Consider the following 18,466-nt stretch of genomic DNA (forward strand, 5'->3'; position numbering starts at 1 on the left):
AATAAACTATTTGTAAAAAAAAAAAAAAAAAAAAACCACAGTATTGAAAGAGAAGAATACCATTGGAGGACTGATACCACCTGACTTCCTATCTTACACTAAAGCTATATAATCAAGACTTGTGGTATTGGTAAAAGAATAGACAAACAGATCAATGGAATAGAATAGAGAGTTCAGAAATAAACTCCTGTAAATATAGCCAAATTATTTTTGACAAAGGAGCAATAACAACACGATGGAGCATAAAGAGTTTCTTCAACAAATGATGCTGGAACAATTAGACATCTAAATAACAAAAAATGAATCCTAAGTATGCTTCATGCTCAATGTGGAATCCAATACAGAGCTCCATCCCACAACCCTGGGATCATGGCCTGAGCCAAAATCAAGCGTTAGACACTCAGCTGAATGAGCCACCCAGGTGCCGCTGCAAATCATTTCAAATTACTGTTATTTATCATTAAGTTGTCGATACTTTTTGATGATATTAAAAGTTGGAGAAAGAACAGTGAAAAAAAAAAATTGGCCAAGGACTGAATAGATATTTTTCTGAAGAAGACATATAAATGGCCAGCAATTACATGAAAAGATGCTCAACATCACTAGTCATTAGGGAAATGCAAGTCAAACCATAATGAGATACTACCTCACATATATTAGAATGGCTATTATGAAAAGACAAGAGATAACAAGTGTTGACAAGAATGTGGAGAAAAGGGAACACTTGTGCACTGTTTGTGGGAATGTAAAGTGGTACGGCCAATGTGAAAAACAATATGTAGGTTTCTCAAATAATTAAAAGTAGAACTACCATATATACTTCTGGGTATATATCCAAAGGAAAGGAAATTACTGTTCAAAAAAACTCCTATGCTCATTGCAGCATTATCAACAATATCCAAGTTATGTAAACAACCTGTGTCTATCAATAATGAAACGGATAAAGAAAATGATATACATGCACACACAGTGGAATATTATTCAGACTTAAAAAAATAAGAAAATCCTACTATTTGTGATAATAGAGATGATCTGGTTGGCATTATGCTAAGTGAAACAAGCCAGAGAGAGAAATAAAGTACCAAAAAATGCCATATATATATATATATATATATATATAGAATCAAATAAAAACAAAACCAACCCCCCAAAAACAAAAACAATAAAACCCCATAAAATATCACACTTATAGGAATTGAGAGTAGAATGGTGATCGAAGGGTCTGGGGGTGGGTGGGGGGTGGGAGAAGTAGGCACATGCTGGTAAAAGGTGCACATTCTAGTTATAAATTCAGTCTGAGAATCTCACGTGCAACATGGTGACTATAGTTGATTGGACTGGATTACATAATTGAAATTTGCTGAGAGACCATAGAAATTAAATGTTCTTATTGGGGGGGAAAAGTTTGTGGAGCCGAGACAGACCACCTTGTGAAGTAGTTTTGTGAAGGACCTCTCCTGCACCCTTGAGTCACGTGTGAAGTCTTGCTTTGTTAAAATCCTATAATTTTTATTACACATCGTAAGATGTCTGATCTTCATTCTAACGGTGAATCTAACTCTGTGCCCAGAAAGTATAGGGTCAGGACTGCTTTGAACGGCATTCAGCTCATTCCCAGGATCTGTATCGGTACATCATCAAGGATAATGAGCCTAGGCAGGGTTCCCTATTTCATAAGTAGGAACATTGACCATAGACCTTGTATGTTAATCATTTTGTACCTCGTATATGACATTCCTTCTGGCAAGACCTAAGATACTTACAAATTTGGGAGGGCTTCTATAGTGGTGGGATGGTAAAAATAACTCTGGAGGCAAGAGCATCACTGACTTGTAGTGTTTGTTTTTGGGGTATAAATTCTTCTGACATAACGTTCAATGTCAAGGTACCAACTTGATGCTATTGAACACGGGAAGAGATGTATATAATCAGCTCTTGAGAGCCTTCAGGATGGGCTCCGGCCCTTCACTGGAGCTCTGGCTTTCTAGCAGAGTGGAGGAAGTTTCACTTAGGTACGGCTTTGACTCACCCTGGTGGCAGACTGAAGCACATTAGTATACTTGCTCACTATAGTTGAAGCTGTTACTACTACTGTTTAGTTACAGGAGAGGGTCAGAAGTCTAGGCAGTGGTGTTTGATTCAAGGTGCTGGATCCAATTCCCTGACTGCAGGGCAAATGAAACTACAAATTACACCTAGGATACAGTTCATCCAGAGGAATCCCAGAGCACTTTATAACCTGATTAGAAAGCACACATCTAGGAATCGGCGCACTTGTAATTGAAATGCTCCTGCCTCTGGGGCCTGTCCTGGCAGTGTTTTCGCAAAAGACAGCCATGACACACTCAGACACAAAGAGGCCTCTGCATAACAAAACCATACATCAGCTCCTGATGCAATGTCATGGAGCTGTGTATTACAAAGCACAGTCTTGAAATGAGAATGTCTAGAAAATTCATTAGGACCAGCCACCCAGGAAATTATGGTGTTTTTCTCTTACAGCACAGTGACTAGAACATGGGCTTTGGAGTAAGGCTATTGTTGGAGCAAAACCTAGTTTGACTATTTTTACTAGTTATGTGATTTGGGCAACTTATCTAACTGCTTGAAGTCTCAGTCTCCTTATATGCATTACCTTTTGTAGTAAATGAGATTATGTAAGACCTTAGCCCAGTGCTTGGGACTTAGCATATGTTTAATAAGTCTGTGCTAACTTCTCTTTCTTACTAAAAGTATTTTTTCTATTCGTAAGAATTTCCTTTTTATTTATATTGATGTCTTCCTTACCACCATTTTAGATACACATATATCATACACATTATATAGTCTATATATGTATCAATATAATATATATATCCTATACAACGATGTGTATGTATATACATATACATACATATACATATATATAAATAAATATATGTAGGCTACTCTGTAACTTAAGGAGTCAAGATTGGGACCCCTTGCCACAGGCTTAAGAGTTGTAATCTGAAACCAAGTAGAGAAAATATGTTGTGGGAATTTGAGAGTAATGTCCTGAGTTATATACGTGGAAGATACCTTTTGCTGTCTGTGATTGTTTATATTATTCCTTGTAATCAGATTTACAAATTTCTGTTGGAAAGAACTTTCATTTCCCTTGCCCCAATTCCTCCCCACCCCCAGGAGCAGAGACTATTCAAACCAGTATCTCACATGATGGGGAGCTAACTGGCTGAGGCATAAAGTTATATTCCCTAGCTAATCACACAGTAATAAGAAGTGATCTTTGGATCTTCATCTCATGAGCTTTATTCCTCAAATATTTCATAAAGTGGGAAGAGAAAATTACGGAGCTATGTATTTGTCCATTCATTACATGTACACATGCTTTATACCTTATGTGTTCTAGTTGTAATGTCTCATTTCAAACGATCTTCCCCAAAACAGATATTTACCACATTGTATTACAGAAGAATTATGTTTTGATCTTTCATATTCAAGTCTGTAACTCAAACTTATTGTATGAAATAGCTATTTAAATGTATATTTTAAAAAGTCTTAGTTGTCCCAAAGCCATTTATTGAATAGTTTCGATTTCCCCCACTGACTTTAAATTATAATATATAATGGCCTATAGATTAGAAAAGATCATCTTACATTTGGGGCATCAAATGAAATGATCTTGTACTGGGAACATAGAAATCCTTGTATACTTTGGCTATTCTTACAGAAGCTTATATTCTTCAAGGAGTTAAGATGACAGTGTAGTAAAGGGTCCCTGGGCTTGTCTCATTCCTTGAACACAGCTAGATCAATATCAAACCATTGATATCACCTAGGAACACCTAGGAAATCAATCAGGATTATTAGAACAATCTGCCTAATCTGAAGGGGAGAACGCGGCAAGTACATAGTGTGGAGAGGAGAACTGGGGAAGAGACTAGCCAACGTGCTGCAGGGGGAGAGAACCATCTTCATGGAGAGGAGACCGGGAGAGAGAGCAGTGCTTTGGGTTTGCACAAGAAAACACTCCCCCTAAAAGCAGCTAGAGAGAAGGAGTGAAGACATGCACAGGGGACTGCACAAGAAAATTGTCCCCCAAAACCACTGATAGGGAAAAAAGGAAAGGATTTCAAAACTGCCAGTTTTTTATAAACAGCAGAGCCTGAAGTTTCAGAGGTCAGCACCTGGTGGTGCTGTAGGGAGGAAGCAGGGTGGAGTCTGACTCACAGTCTGAGGTCCCCTTGGTTGCTTGGGAGAAGCTGTTAACCTGCTTGGATGCATTTGGTAGAGGTGATATGACCTCTCCATGGGCAAAAGACTCAGCGGGTGCAATCAAGCTGCCACGTTCACCCATACAGGAACAAAGGTGTGGGCTGAGGGAATCAAACCATTGGCACCAGCTGTGTGCTGCAGTTTAGCATAAACTCTGAGCCCTGGCCACCGAGCTGTTGAAAGACCATTTCCTGGAATACGCTGGCCCTGGCCATAGTGCTGTGAGACCTTCCCCCAGAATATTATTGTGGTCCCAAATTGTGGGGGTCTCTCAAGGGTGGGGTTTTGCAACACAGCCTGACATAAAACTCTGGAGCGAGGCACCGCCTGGTAAATGAATAGCTCAGGCACTGGAGGAAGGCAGAGAGCTTATGTTAGTGGGGGACACAGGAGAGGTGACTGACCACATGTCTGAGAGGGCACAGACTTCCCATCCCAGAGACTAGAGAGTGTGGGATGAAGCCATGTTCACCTTTAGCCCACCAACACTGATCTACCCCAGTGAGGTAGACAGTGCCATCAAGCGGAGAACAGAGCTCTTACACCAAGCCTTGCTCCCATGCCCTCCAGGCACACCTCCACTGGGGAAAGTCAGCCAGAGTAAGAGCGGCAGGCCCCGCCCCCAGAAGACCAGCACTAATCCCTTCCATTAATTTAGTCTACTGACCACAAACTGCTGCAGTTTCAGCCCTAGAAGAAACTGGATCTGGCTTCATTTGGGTTTTTTCTTTGTTCATTTGTTCGGGTTTTTTATTGCTCCTAGTTTTGTTGTTGTTTTTCTTGAATACAGAAAGAGCAATTTTTTTGTTTTTTTCCTCTTTTTTCTATAAAGCTTCCTAAAAAGAAAAGGTATTTAGAGAGAGAATGGAGAAAGCATGCGTACGAGAGGGTCAGAGAAAGAGGGAGAGAGAATCCAAAGTAGGCTCCACAATGTCAGCTCAGAACCGGATAAACCACAAGATCATGACCTGAGCTGGAGTCAGAGGCTTAAACAACTAAGCCACCCAGGTGCCTCCCTATCAACTTCTCTTAACAAGCAGACTAAAACATATCTAGGATCTAACTTCCTTCATTTGATTTTTTAAAATTTTAATTTTCTATTTTTCTTCATCAAAAATGACAAAATGAAGGAATTCACCTCAAAATAAAAGGAAGAAATGATACCCAGGGATTTAGTAATGCAGATATAAGTAAGATGTCTAATCAAGAATTTGAAACAATTATAAGGTTACTAGCTGGGCTTATAAAAAACTATAGGAGACAGCAGAGAAAAAAAGAACTAAACTCTAGTCAGGATGAAATTGAAAATGCTCTGAGATGCAACCCCAAATGGAAGCTATATAAGCAAGGATTGATGAGGCAGAGACATGAATTGGTGACATAGAGGATACGATTAGGGAAAATAATGAATCTGAAAAGAAGAGGTAGAAACAAAGCTCTGGGATCACAAAGGCAGACTTTGGGAACTCAGCGATTTATTAAAATGTAATAACATTTGTATAATAGGAGTCTCAGAAGGTAAAAAGAGAGAAAGGGGCAGAAGGCTTATATAAACATATCGTAGCTGAAAACATTCCTCGCTGGGGAGGGACACACACATCAAAATCCAAGAAGCACAGAGAACTCGTCTGTTAAATTCAACAAAAGCCAGTCATTGCCCAAACAACACACAGACAAGGAAAGAACCTTGAGGATGGCAAGAAAAAAAAAATTCCTTAACCTACAAGGGAAGACAGATCAGGTTTGCAGCAGATCTGTCTACAGAAACTTGGCAGGTCTTTCTGGCAAGTGGCAGGATATATTCAATGTGCTGAATGGAAAGAAATAGGCAGCCAAGAACACCCTATCCACCAAGGCTGTCATTCAAAATAAGGGGATAAAGAGTTTCCCAGACAAACAAAAAGTTGAGTTTGTGTCCACTAAGCCAGCCCTGCAAGAAATTTTAAGGGGGACTCTTTGGGAAAAAAAAAAAAAAAAAGACCCCAAACAACAAAGACTAGAAAGGACCAGAGAGCATCACCAGATAAACCAACTCTACAGATGACATAATGACACCAAAATCATGTCTTCCAATAATCACTCTGAATGTAAATGAATTCAATGCTACAATCAAAAGACATAAGGTATCAGAATGGGTTAAAAAAGAAAACAAAAAACAAGTTCCATCTATATGCTGCCTATAAGAGACTCATTTTAGACCTAAAGACACCTGCTGATTAAAAATGAGGGGATGGAGAGCCATCTATCATGCTAATGGACATCAGAGTAAAGCTGGAGTAGCCATACTCATATCAGACAAACTAGATCTTAAAAGAAGACTGTAACAAGAGATGAAGAAAGTCATTGTGTCATAATTAAGGGGTCTATCTACCAACAAGATATAACAATTGTAAATATGCCCCCAACTTGAAACACCCAAATATATAAACCAATTACTAACAAACATTAAGAAACTCACTGATAAAAATAAATTATAGCAGGGGACAGATCACCTAAGCAGAAAATCAACAAGGAGACAATGGCTTTGAATGACACATTGGACTGAAATATTCAGAACAGATATATTCAGAACATTTCATTCTAAAGCAGCAGAATACACATTTTTTTTCAAGTGCACATGGATCATTCCCCAGAATAGATCACTTACTGTGTCACAAACCAGCCCTCAACAAGTACAAAAAGATCAATATTGTACCATGCAAATTTTCTGATCACAACATTATGAACCCTGAAATCAACCACAAGAAAAATTTGGAAAGCCCCTAAATACATGGAGGTTAAAGCCCATCCTCATAAAGAACAAATGGGTTAACCAGGAAATTAAAGAAGAAATTTTTAAAAAATACATGGAAGCAAATGAAAATGAAAACATGACAGTCTAAAACCTTTGGGATCCAGCAAAGGCAGTCCTGCAAGGGAAGTAGATTGCAATTCAAGCCTATTTCAAGAGCAAGAAAGGTCCCAAATACACAATCTACCCTTATACCTGTAGGAGCTAGAAAAGACACACAAAATAAAGCCTAAAGCCAGCAGAATAAGGCAAATAATAAAGATTAGAGCAGAAATGGATGATATAGAAAGAAAGAAGAGATCAGTGAAGCCAAGAGCTGGCTCTTTGAAAAAATAAGTCCCTAGCTAGTTTTATCAAAAAGAAATGAGAAAGGACTCAGACAGATAAAATCACTAATAAAAGAGGGGAGATCACAACCAACACCATAGGAATACAATTATAAGACAATACTATGAAAAATTATATGCCAATAAACTGGACAATCTGGAAGAAATGGACAGATTCCTAGAAACCTATAAACTAACAAAACTGAAGCAGGAATAAATAGAAAATTTGAACAAACCCATTGCCAGAAAAGAAATTGAATTTTTGATTAAAAATCTCCCAACAAACAAGAGTCCTAGGCCCGATGGCTTCCCAGGAGAAATTCTACCAGACATTTAAAGGAGAGTTAATAACTATTCTTCTTAAACTGTACCAAAAAATATAAATAGAAAACTTCCAAACTTATTCTACAAAGGCAACATTGCCTTGATTTCAAAACCAAAGACCCAACTGAAAGGGAAAGTTACAGGCCAATATCCCTGATGAAACTGGATGCAAAAATTTTCAACAATATATTAGCAAATTAAATTCTACAGTACATTAAAAGAATTATTCATCATGATCAACTGGGATTTATTCCTGGGCTGCATGGCTGGGACAATATTTGCAAATCAGTCAACTTGATACACACGTTAATAAAAGAAAGGATACGAATAGATCAATAGATGCAGAAAAGCATTTGACAAAAATACAGCATCCTTTCCCTGATAAAAATTCTCAACAAAGTAGGGATAGACAAAATATAACTCAACATCAGAAAGGCCATATATGAAAGAGTCATAGCTAATATCCTCAATAGGGAAAAACTGAGGGCCTTTCCCCTACAGCCGGGAAGACAAGGATATTCACTCTTACCATTACTATTTAACAGTACAGACAGCTTCAGCAATGAGATGATGAAAAGAAATAAAAGGCATCCAAATCAGCAAGGAAGAAGTCAAACTTTCACTCTTTGCAGATGACATGATACCCTATGTGGAAGACATGAAAGACTCCACCGAAAAATTGCTAGAACTAATACATGAATTCACCAAAGTTGCAGCATGTGAAATCAGTGTGCAGAAATCTGTTGCATTTCTATACACCAATAACGAAGCAGCAGAAAAAGAAATCAAGGAATCAATCCCATTTGCAATTCCACCAAAAACAATAGGATACCTAGGAATAAACCTAACTGAACAGGTAAAAGATCTATACTCAGTTGAAGAGTACACAAAGAGATTAAAAAGCATTCCATGCTCGTGGATTGGAAGAACAAACATTGTTAAAATGTCTATGCTACTTAAAGCAATCTACGCATTTAACACAATTCTATCAAACTACCATCAGCATTTTTCGCACACCTAGAATAAACAGTCCTAAAATTTTTATGGAACCACAAACAACTCCAACTAGCCAAAGAAATCCTAAAAAAGAAAGAAAAAAGAAAAAAAACTGGAGGCATCACAATTCCAGATTTCAAGCTATAAGCTGTAGTCATCAAGACAGTATGGTAGTGACACAAAAACAGACACATGGATCAATGGAACAGAATAGAAAACTCAGAACTCAGAACTATATGAAATAGAATATCCGTATTCTATTGACACGGCAGGAAAGAATATTCAATGGAAAAAAGACAGTCTCTTCAACAAATGGTGTTTGGAAAACTGGATGACATCATGTAGAAGGATGAAACAGGACCATTTGTACCATACACAAAAATAGATTCAAAATGGGTGAAAGACCTAAATGTGAGACAGGAAACCATCAAAAACCCTAGAGGAGAACATTGCAGAAATCTCTTTGGCCTTGGCCAGAGCAGCTTCTTAGACACGTCACTGAAGGCAAGGGAAACAAAAGCAATCATGACCTAATGGGGCTTCATCAAGATTAAAAGCTTCTCCATAGGGAAAGAAACAATCAACAGAACTAAGGGCAGTCTATGGAAGGGGAAAAGATAATTGCAAATGACATACCTGACAAAGGGTTAGTTTTGAAAATCTTATCAGACTTATCAAACTCAGCACCCCAAAAAACAAATAATCCAGTGAGGAAATGGGCAGAAGACATGAATAGACACTTTTCCAAAGAAGACATCCATATGGCTAACAGACACATGAAAAGATGCTCGACACCATTCATCATCAGGGAAATACAAATCAAAACCATAATGAGATACCACCTTAACACCAGTCAGAATGGCCAAAATTAACAACTCAGGAAACAACAGATGTTGGCAAGGATGCAGAGAAAGGGAAACCATTTTGTATTATTGGTGGGAATGCAAACTCGTGCAGCCACTCTGGAAAACAGTATGGAAGTTCTTCAAGAAACTGAAAATAGAACTACCCTATGATCCAGCACTTGCACTATTAGCTATTTACCCAAAGGATACAAAAATACAGATTTTAAGGGGTTCATGCACTGTCAGCATTATCAGCAATAGTCAAACTACAGAGAGAGCTCAACTGTCCATTGATGAATGGATAAAGAAGATGTGGTAAATATATACAACCACATATTAGCCATCAAAAAGAATGAAATCTTGCCATTTACAATGACATGGATGGAGCTAGAATGCATTATGCTAAATGAAATAACTCAATCAGAGAAAGACAAATACTACAAGATTTCACTCATATGTGGAATTTAAGAAACAAAACAGGTGAACATATGGGAAGGACTGGAAAAGAGAAGAGAAGGAAACAAACTACAAGAGACTTTTAATCGTAGAGAACAAACTATGGGTTTACACAGGGAGGTGAGTGAGAAATAGGCTAGATGGGTGATAGATACTAAGGAGGGCTCTTGTGATGAACACTGGGTGTTGTATATAAGTGGTGAATCACTGAATTCTACTTTTGAAACCAATGTTGCACTATATGTTAACTAACTAAAATTTAAATTAAAAAAGGAAAAAATACATGGTGTATGTTGGGAGCCATTCTGAGCCCACTAGTCGAGAAAACTCCTGGTGAGGTTAAAGCAAGTTTGCACGGTCCTTGCCAATCAGATGACGACTGATATCCACCCCCACTCAATTATTTCTGCTTGAGCCCTGACCCCTAAGGTACCTTGTTGATCAATATCGGGAGTGACTTGTCCCCTTATTCCGGTATGATGGTATGATGATTGCACCTTGTGAAGGAACTTATTGTGGGAACTTCTTTTGATTATGGGAACAGACATCGTGTCTTCAGAAGGTCCTGTTTCCCTCCATACTTTCCCTTGAGCTATGAACAGGCTAATGACCCTTACTCATAAAAGATTGACCTTTATATGTACAATTCTGTTTCTACCGTTGCGTAAGTCCAAGGTGTTCATACAGCTCAACATGTAAATCAACTAACCAAAAATGTCTCTCATGCCCTAGCTATTCAAGAAATCATAAAAGCAGACACTAAGGTAAATGCACTCGTAGAGGCTATTCTACGTATTGGGAAATAAGCTTAACTCTTAAAGGTATGGTTGGCTCTCCGGTGTAATAAAGCATATAACTGGAAAATCAAGTCTTGCCCGGAGACAAAGAGCCTAACTTAGAGAAAAGGAACAGATAAGGGCAGAAGATAAGTTAGTATCTACACCTTTGCTAACTGATGGTGTATAGCAGCCCCTTCCCTAAGGCCTACTTTCCACAAACACCTTCCCTTACCCTGGCAGCTGTGATGAGGATGGATAAGAGTATCTACAAACCTACGACTTAATCTTAGCGTTATTAAAATGTGAACACCTTGTTATTTTCTTAGTTACTCAACCTCACTATAATTGGGGCAGTTCTGCAAGAAGACTTCTGTAAAACCTGTTTCTGTACATTTTCCAAAAACACCTTATCACAAAGAGCTATCCATTGTAAAAATTCCATTTCCTGATGCCATGTTAACTTTTGACCTATAAATAAAGACACCAAAACCGACAGGACAGAGATGCCTGCCTGGTGATCAGAAAGGATCTCGGGGCTCTCTCATTCTCTTTCGCCGACACCGTCCATCCTTCAGGGACCCCTGGATCTGTCGGAGCCGGCGCGGTCTCCGACAGGTGTAAATAAAAAATATGTAACATTTAAGAAGTTTTTATTCTTCTACTAATTTTAGGATTACGTTGAATGACCTCAGCTTTTGTTTGAAAAAAATTGTATTTAATCTCTTTGTAGGTAGATTCTAGATTGAGAATTTATTTATCACTTTTAAAATGTCATTTCTTTGTAGTATTTTTTGGATGGAAAGGGAAGTGACTTGTATGATTTTTCTCAATATCTGTTTTTCAGAAGTGAAAATTCTGTGACGCTATGGTTTTCCTAGTGTTTATCTTCGGATTTACTGAGTCTGATGAATCAGTGTCTACAGGTTTCACCAAATTTCAATCTTTCAAACAATATTTCTCTACATAATTTTTCCTATGAACCTCTCTCCTCTTGTCCAGAGTCACCAGTAATACATACATATGTTAGAGTATTTGGAATTATGTCACAGGTCAACTTTTTTTTTTTTTTTTTATCTCTCTGTGCTTCGTTTAGGTATATGTTGCTGTTCTATCTTCAATTACTATGTCTAATTTTTTGTTAAGCCAATCCAGTGAAATTGTCATTAAAGACATTGTTTCCATCTTTAGAAGTCTCATTTGTTTCAGTTACTTTTTTAATGTCTAACATTTCTCTAATTTTATCTATTTTTTCCTTTAAATAACATATTTAAACTTATAAATATTGTAATGTACTTTTATGCTGGTTCTATAATCCGTGACATTTCTGTATGTGGTTCCACTGAGTGTATTTTCTCCTGGGTTACATTTTCTTGCTTCTTGACATATCTAGTAATTTTGATGGGATGCTGGACTTTATGTTACTTTGTTAAAAATCTGGATTTTGTTATCTAACCTGGGAGACTACTGGGCTGGCTTTCATTCTTCTTGTTTTTAATGTTTATTTATTTATTTTTTTTTTTGAGAGAGAGAGAGGAGGGACAGAGAGAGAGACTAGAGGGACAGTCCCAAACAGAACACACTACTAGTGTGGAGCCTAATGTGGGGCTCAAACTCATGAACCGTGAGATCATGACCTGAGTCAATATCAAGAGTCGGTCACTTATCCGACTGAACCACTCAGGTGCCCCAGGCATGTTTCGTGGGCTTTCTTTTACTTTTTCATGATCACTGAGGACTTTTCACTTTGGCTATTTTCACTCAAATAACTCCTTACCCACTGTGAGCTCTGGTAATTGCTTTCTTTACTGCTCCCTGCTTATTCTTTACTCCTGTTTGCAGAGTTTTATTCTATGTGTGTGTGTCATGGGCCTTAGCAAAGACTCAAAGAGAATCTGGTGCTGATGTCTGAGGCAATTTTTCTGCATAACTCTCTCCATTTCTGGAACTCTGCCCACAAATTTCATCTACATTGGTCTCCATTAACACTGATCTCCAGCATCTGAACTCCATAAGATGCCATTTACTATTCAGTGTCTGTCTGTATCTATCCATAGTCTGGAAACTGCCTGTTTCCCTAATGTCTGAAAACAATGTTGCTTTGTTTTTTTTTTTTTTCAAACAAGCAGGCTTAGTTTTCTGGTTATTTATGTTAGGTTAAGTCATGTTCTTGTTTTCTTCATTGCTGGAAGCAGAAGTCAAAATTTTTCTTTCTTTTTATTATTTTTTTTAGTATAGTTTATTGTCAAATTGGCTTCCATACAACACCCAGTGCTCATCCCAACAAGTGCCCTCCTCCATGCCCATCAACCCCCTTCCCCTCTCTTCCACCCCCATCAGCCCTCAGTTTGTTCTCAGTATTTAAGAGTCTCTTATGGTTTGCCTCCCTCCCTCTCTGTAATTTTTTCCCCTTCCCCTCCCCCATGGTCTTTTATTAAGTTTCTCTAGATCCACAGATGAGTGAATACATATGGTATCTGTCTTTCTCTGACTGACTTATTTCATTTAGCATAATACCTTTGAGTTCCATCTACATTGCTACAAATGGCCAGACTTCATTCTTTCCCATTGCCAGATAGTATTCCATTGTATATAAAAATCACATCTTCTTGATCCATTTGTCAGTTGATGGACATTTAGGCTCTTTCCATGATGTGGCTATTGTTGAAAGTGATGCTATAAACATTGGGGTACATGTGCCCCTATGCAGTGCTGTTGCTGGATAGCAGGGGAGTTCTATTTTTAATTTTTTGAGGAACCTCCACACTGTTTTCCAGAAGGGCTGCGCCAGTTTGCATTCCCATCAACAGTGTAAAATTTTTCTATCAGTCTACTTATCCATTTATATGTGATCTGTCTTTCTACTGTATTTACTTTCATACTCTCTTCTACAGCCTTTAAGAATTTCACTCTAGGGGTTCCTGGGTGGCTCAGTGGGTTAAGCACCCTACTTTGGCTCAGGTCATGATCTCATGGTTTGTGGGTTCGAGCCCTACAATGGATTCTGTGCTGACAGAGGCTGGAGCCTGCTTTGGATTCTGTGTGTCCCTCTCTCTCTGCCCCTCTACCATGTATTCTGTCTCCTCTCTCTGCCCCTCTCCTGCTTGTGCTCTGTTACTCTCTCACACAGAAATGAATAAACATTAAAATAATAATAAACCAAAGATTTGGGGGGCACCTGGGTGGCTCAGTCAGTTGAGCATCCTGATNCTTTAAGAATTTCACTCTAGGGGTTCCTGGGTGGCTCAGTGGGTTAAGCACCCTACTTTGGCTCAGGTCATGATCTCATGGTTTGTGGGTTCGAGCCCTACAATGGATTCTGTGCTGACAGAGGCTGGAGCCTGCTTTGGATTCTGTGTGTCCCTCTCTCTCTGCCCCTCTACCATGTATTCTGTCTCCTCTCTCTGCCCCTCTCCTGCTTGTGCTCTGTTACTCTCTCACACAGAAATGAATAAACATTAAAATAATAATAAACCAAAGATTTGGGGGGCACCTGGGTGGCTCAGTCAGTTGAGCATCCTGATTTTGGCTCAGGTCATGATCTTGCAGTTTGTGGGTTCAAGCACCATGTGGGACTCTGCTGACAACTCAAAGCTTGGAGCCTGCTTCAGATTCTATGTCTCCCTCTCTCTCTGCTCCTCCCCTGCTTGTACTCTGTCTCTGTCTCTCTCTCTCTCTCAAAAATCATTAAAAATTTTTTTTAAAGATTTTCACTCTAATACATCAGACCCATCCTTTAGTTATTTGGTCTCTGTTTCTAGATGTTCTAACTGGTCCCTTTATTAAAATTTTTATTGTTTTTTTTTCATCTTTATGGTTTTTATTTTTCTTTACTTCAACAAATACTCCTATTTTGTGTTGTTTTTTAAAGATTATACTCTATCATTTCAAAGGTATTGTCATTTCAAGATCTAAATATGCAGGATTTTCAAAACTTAGCTCTTCATATTCTTAAAGTTACTTGTTTTCTATCTAGTGTCTTGGTTGATACAGGTAAGTTTTCTTTCAATTCCTTGTATTATGAGCAGACTTTCATAATCTGCCTTTTGCTGAGTATTTAGCCCTTTGAGATTCTAATTTTATATAGGAGTTCTAACTTTTACTTTGCAAGGGCTGATGGCCCTGTCAACTCTCTTTGCATGAGCTTAATAAAAGAATACCCTCCATGATTCAGAACAATAACAGCCCCTTGGGCAGTGACAATGTAAGTTCACATGTTTATTACCTGAGTTTTCAGTTCACTGTTTGTTTCTTGCACCTTGAGATTTTCTTTACTTTCTTGTGAGCTCTGTTATGAATTCCAAATTTTTATTTTATTGTGTTCAGGATCTATACCTACTTTTAAGAAGAAATGTTTCCATTCCATAGACAGTCATGTTGCCTGACCAGAAATTCCATATTATCTTCTAAAGTATCAAAAATGAAAATTCTTCTCACATGAATCTCTTATAAAAATGAGAGTCATAATGGTTGAGAAAGATTTCCTAACTCTTCTTTATCTTTGAAATTATCGATTTCATTTCATTTGAGAGGGATATACCACATTTTTTTAAATTAATAAGTTATCTTACTGAAGTTGAACATGCAGGGGTGTATTTCTGCTCAGGTTTTGAATGCACTGTGCAAATTAAAAAGTGATAAAATGTAATTGGTAGTTTAAAACACTGGTTTGTAAAGCTGGTTCTGTCAAAAACACTTTTTTTTTATCTTGGGGAAAATAATCTGAGACTATGATTCAAAAAATATGGGGTGCAGCCATGTATAAATGGAATTAAGTCTTAATCCTACTTTGAATGACATGTCCTGAAACCCTCGTGGGCCCCACAAACTCTAAAATGTTGCTAATCATAGTCCCACTAGCCCTCTAATTTGATAATACAGAAAAAAGTAAAACTAAAACCTCTCATTTGAACCATCATCTTTTTCTTTAGGGAATGAAAACTAGTGTTTCCTGTCCTGTCATCCTATGTGCAAAAGTGCAATTTGGAACCATTTAATTTTTATAAGGGGCAGAGATTTAAGATTTTTATCCTGCTGCTCATTAGAACCAAATATCCTGCTTGTTTTATTCATTTCATCTTATTTTATATGGAGATAAACTTAATTTCAATATATGCATTCTACTTTGTACATTTTTCAGACATCTTATTGAAATTAAAATGTTTTAATATTTATTTTTGAGAGAGTGTGTGACTGGGGGAGGGACAGAGAGAGAGAGGGAGACAGAATCCAAAGCAGGTTTCATGCCCCAAGATGTCAGCACAGAGCCTGGCACGAGGCTTGAACTCAAGAACTGCAAGACTATGACCTGAGCCAAAGTCAGAAACAATCGACTGACTTTGTGCCACCTATGTACTCTTAGAAATTTTATTGCTCTTGTCAACTGCTATATATATAGCACTTGAATTTTTAATTTTCCATTTAATCTTTCTTACTCAAGAATATCTTGGCACCAAATACTTTGAAATAAATAGCCTTCAATTCTCTGTGTTTAATATAGCACTTAATACATAGGTACTCCATGAATATTTAATTTACTTCATGGTCTTTATTTGACATGCATTTTCCACATAATCACCAAGCCCCTGCTCTTTCCATTTAGTCATCCTTTTTCTCAGCTGTACACATTCTTAAAACGATATGTGATTAGAGAGGCTCTTTCATGTTTCACCTGAACACTATTCCTGTGGTCCTATCTACCTGTAATATTCCCAGAGGCACCCAGAATTTCCCTGAGGATTGCCACGGTATCAAATTCACACTCATTAATACTATTTTAAGGCAATAAAGTCTACCTACTATTAAACTTCAAATCTAATCTAGAGAGAATCACAGTAGTATATTAAAGATCAGAGCCCAAAAGTAAGTACCTGTTCTGTTCATCACAGAGTAATTGATAATAAATCAACCCACTGGTCAATAAAAAGAAATTGTGTGTGTGTGTGTGTGTGTGTGTGTGTGTGTGTGTGTTGGTGATGATGATGATGACAACGACAATGACAATGACATTGGAGAGAAATTAAGCAGGGGAATAGAGCACAAACAAAAAGCACTGATTTAACCTGATTGAAAATACAGACAGCAAGGGTGCCAGAGAGGTAAAATCTCAGAGAGAATGAAGCCATAGAGAAGGAAGGAAGGATAAAAATCCATGTATCATTTCCCTTTAAGTTATTGACTCCTAAACTGCACAAACATACAGAAAGATTTTACAAAACCCAGAATATAGTAGCCGCTAGAGATTGAAGAGCTGAGTAGAGATTTCAGTGTTATATGGGGGACATTAAGATGGATGTTCAAATTCTATTCAATTAGAGGGGTCTGGTAACACTTAGGCATTCCCTTGAGGCCCACCCTGAAAGATCATATCCTAGAATTAAGAGCAAAATCCAAATAGGTCATACCTATCAAAGACTAAACTAATCTTCATTAGAGTAAGTGATCTATCTGATTGCTAAATATTTTAAAAAACCATTTTAATGTTTTTTGGAGAAAGCATCATAAAGAGCTTCTACAATTCCCCATCGACAACGTCAAGCTTCCAATGAGAATTATAAAATAAGCCAAAAAATACTGGATACCAAGAAAAACAACAGGCAACAGTGAGAGACAGATAGATGACTCAGATATTTGTATTTTCAGGAAAAATTTTTGTTTTATTTATTTTTTAAATTTATGTATTTAAATTCAAGTTAGTTAACATATTATGCAGTATTGGTTTCAGGAGTAGAACCCAATGATTTTATCATTTACATATGACCCCCAGCGCTCATCCCAACAGCTGCACTCCTTAATGCCCATCACCCATTTAGCCTATTCCCTGCCCCTTCCCCCCCCGCCCTCCACCAACTCTCATTTTGTTCTCTGTATGAAAGAGTCTCTTATGGTTTGCCTCCCTCCCTGCTATCTTATTTTTCCTTCCCTTCTCCTATGTTCATCTGTTCTGTCTCTTAAATTCTACATCAGTGAAATCATTTGGTATTTGTCTTTCTCTGGCTTATTTCACTTAGCATGATACACTCTAGTTCCATCCATGTTGTTGCAAATGGCAAGATTTCATTCTTTTTTTTTAAGTTTATGTATTTATTTTGAGAGAGAGAGAGAGGGAGAGAGAGAGAGCGAGCACATGATGAAGAGGCAGAGAGAATCACAAGCAGGCTGTGCGCACTATCAGTATAGAGGCAGACGTGGAGGTCAGTCTCACCAACTGTAAGATGATGATCTGAGCTGAAATCAAGTCAGACACTCAAATGATTGAGCCACCCAGGCACCCCAAAATTTCATCCCTTTTGATCACTGAGTAATATTCCATTGTAGATATATATGACATCTTCTTTATCCATTCATCAGTCAATGGACATTTGGGCTCTCTCCATAGTTTGGCTATTGGTGATAGTTCTTCTATATGCATTGGGGTGCATGTGCCCCTGTGAATCAGCATTTTTGTATTCTTTGGATAAATACCTAGTAGTGTAATTGCTGGATTGTAGGGTCGTTCTATATTTAATTTTTAAAGAAACCTCAATACTGTTGTCCAGAGTGGCTGCACCAGTTTTCATTTCCACCAACAATGTAAAAGGGTTCCCCTTTCTCCGTATCCTTGCCAACATTTGTTGTTTCTTGAGTCGTTAATTTTAGTCACTCTGACAGGTGTGAGGTGGTATCTCATTGTAGTTTTGATTTGTATTTCCCTGATGA

The sequence above is a fragment of the Hyaena hyaena genome, unplaced genomic scaffold, assembly GCF_003009895.1.
Source record: "Hyaena hyaena isolate Hyena2069 unplaced genomic scaffold, ASM300989v1 scaffold_225, whole genome shotgun sequence".
NCBI classification, from domain to species: Eukaryota; Metazoa; Chordata; class Mammalia; order Carnivora; family Hyaenidae; genus Hyaena; species Hyaena hyaena.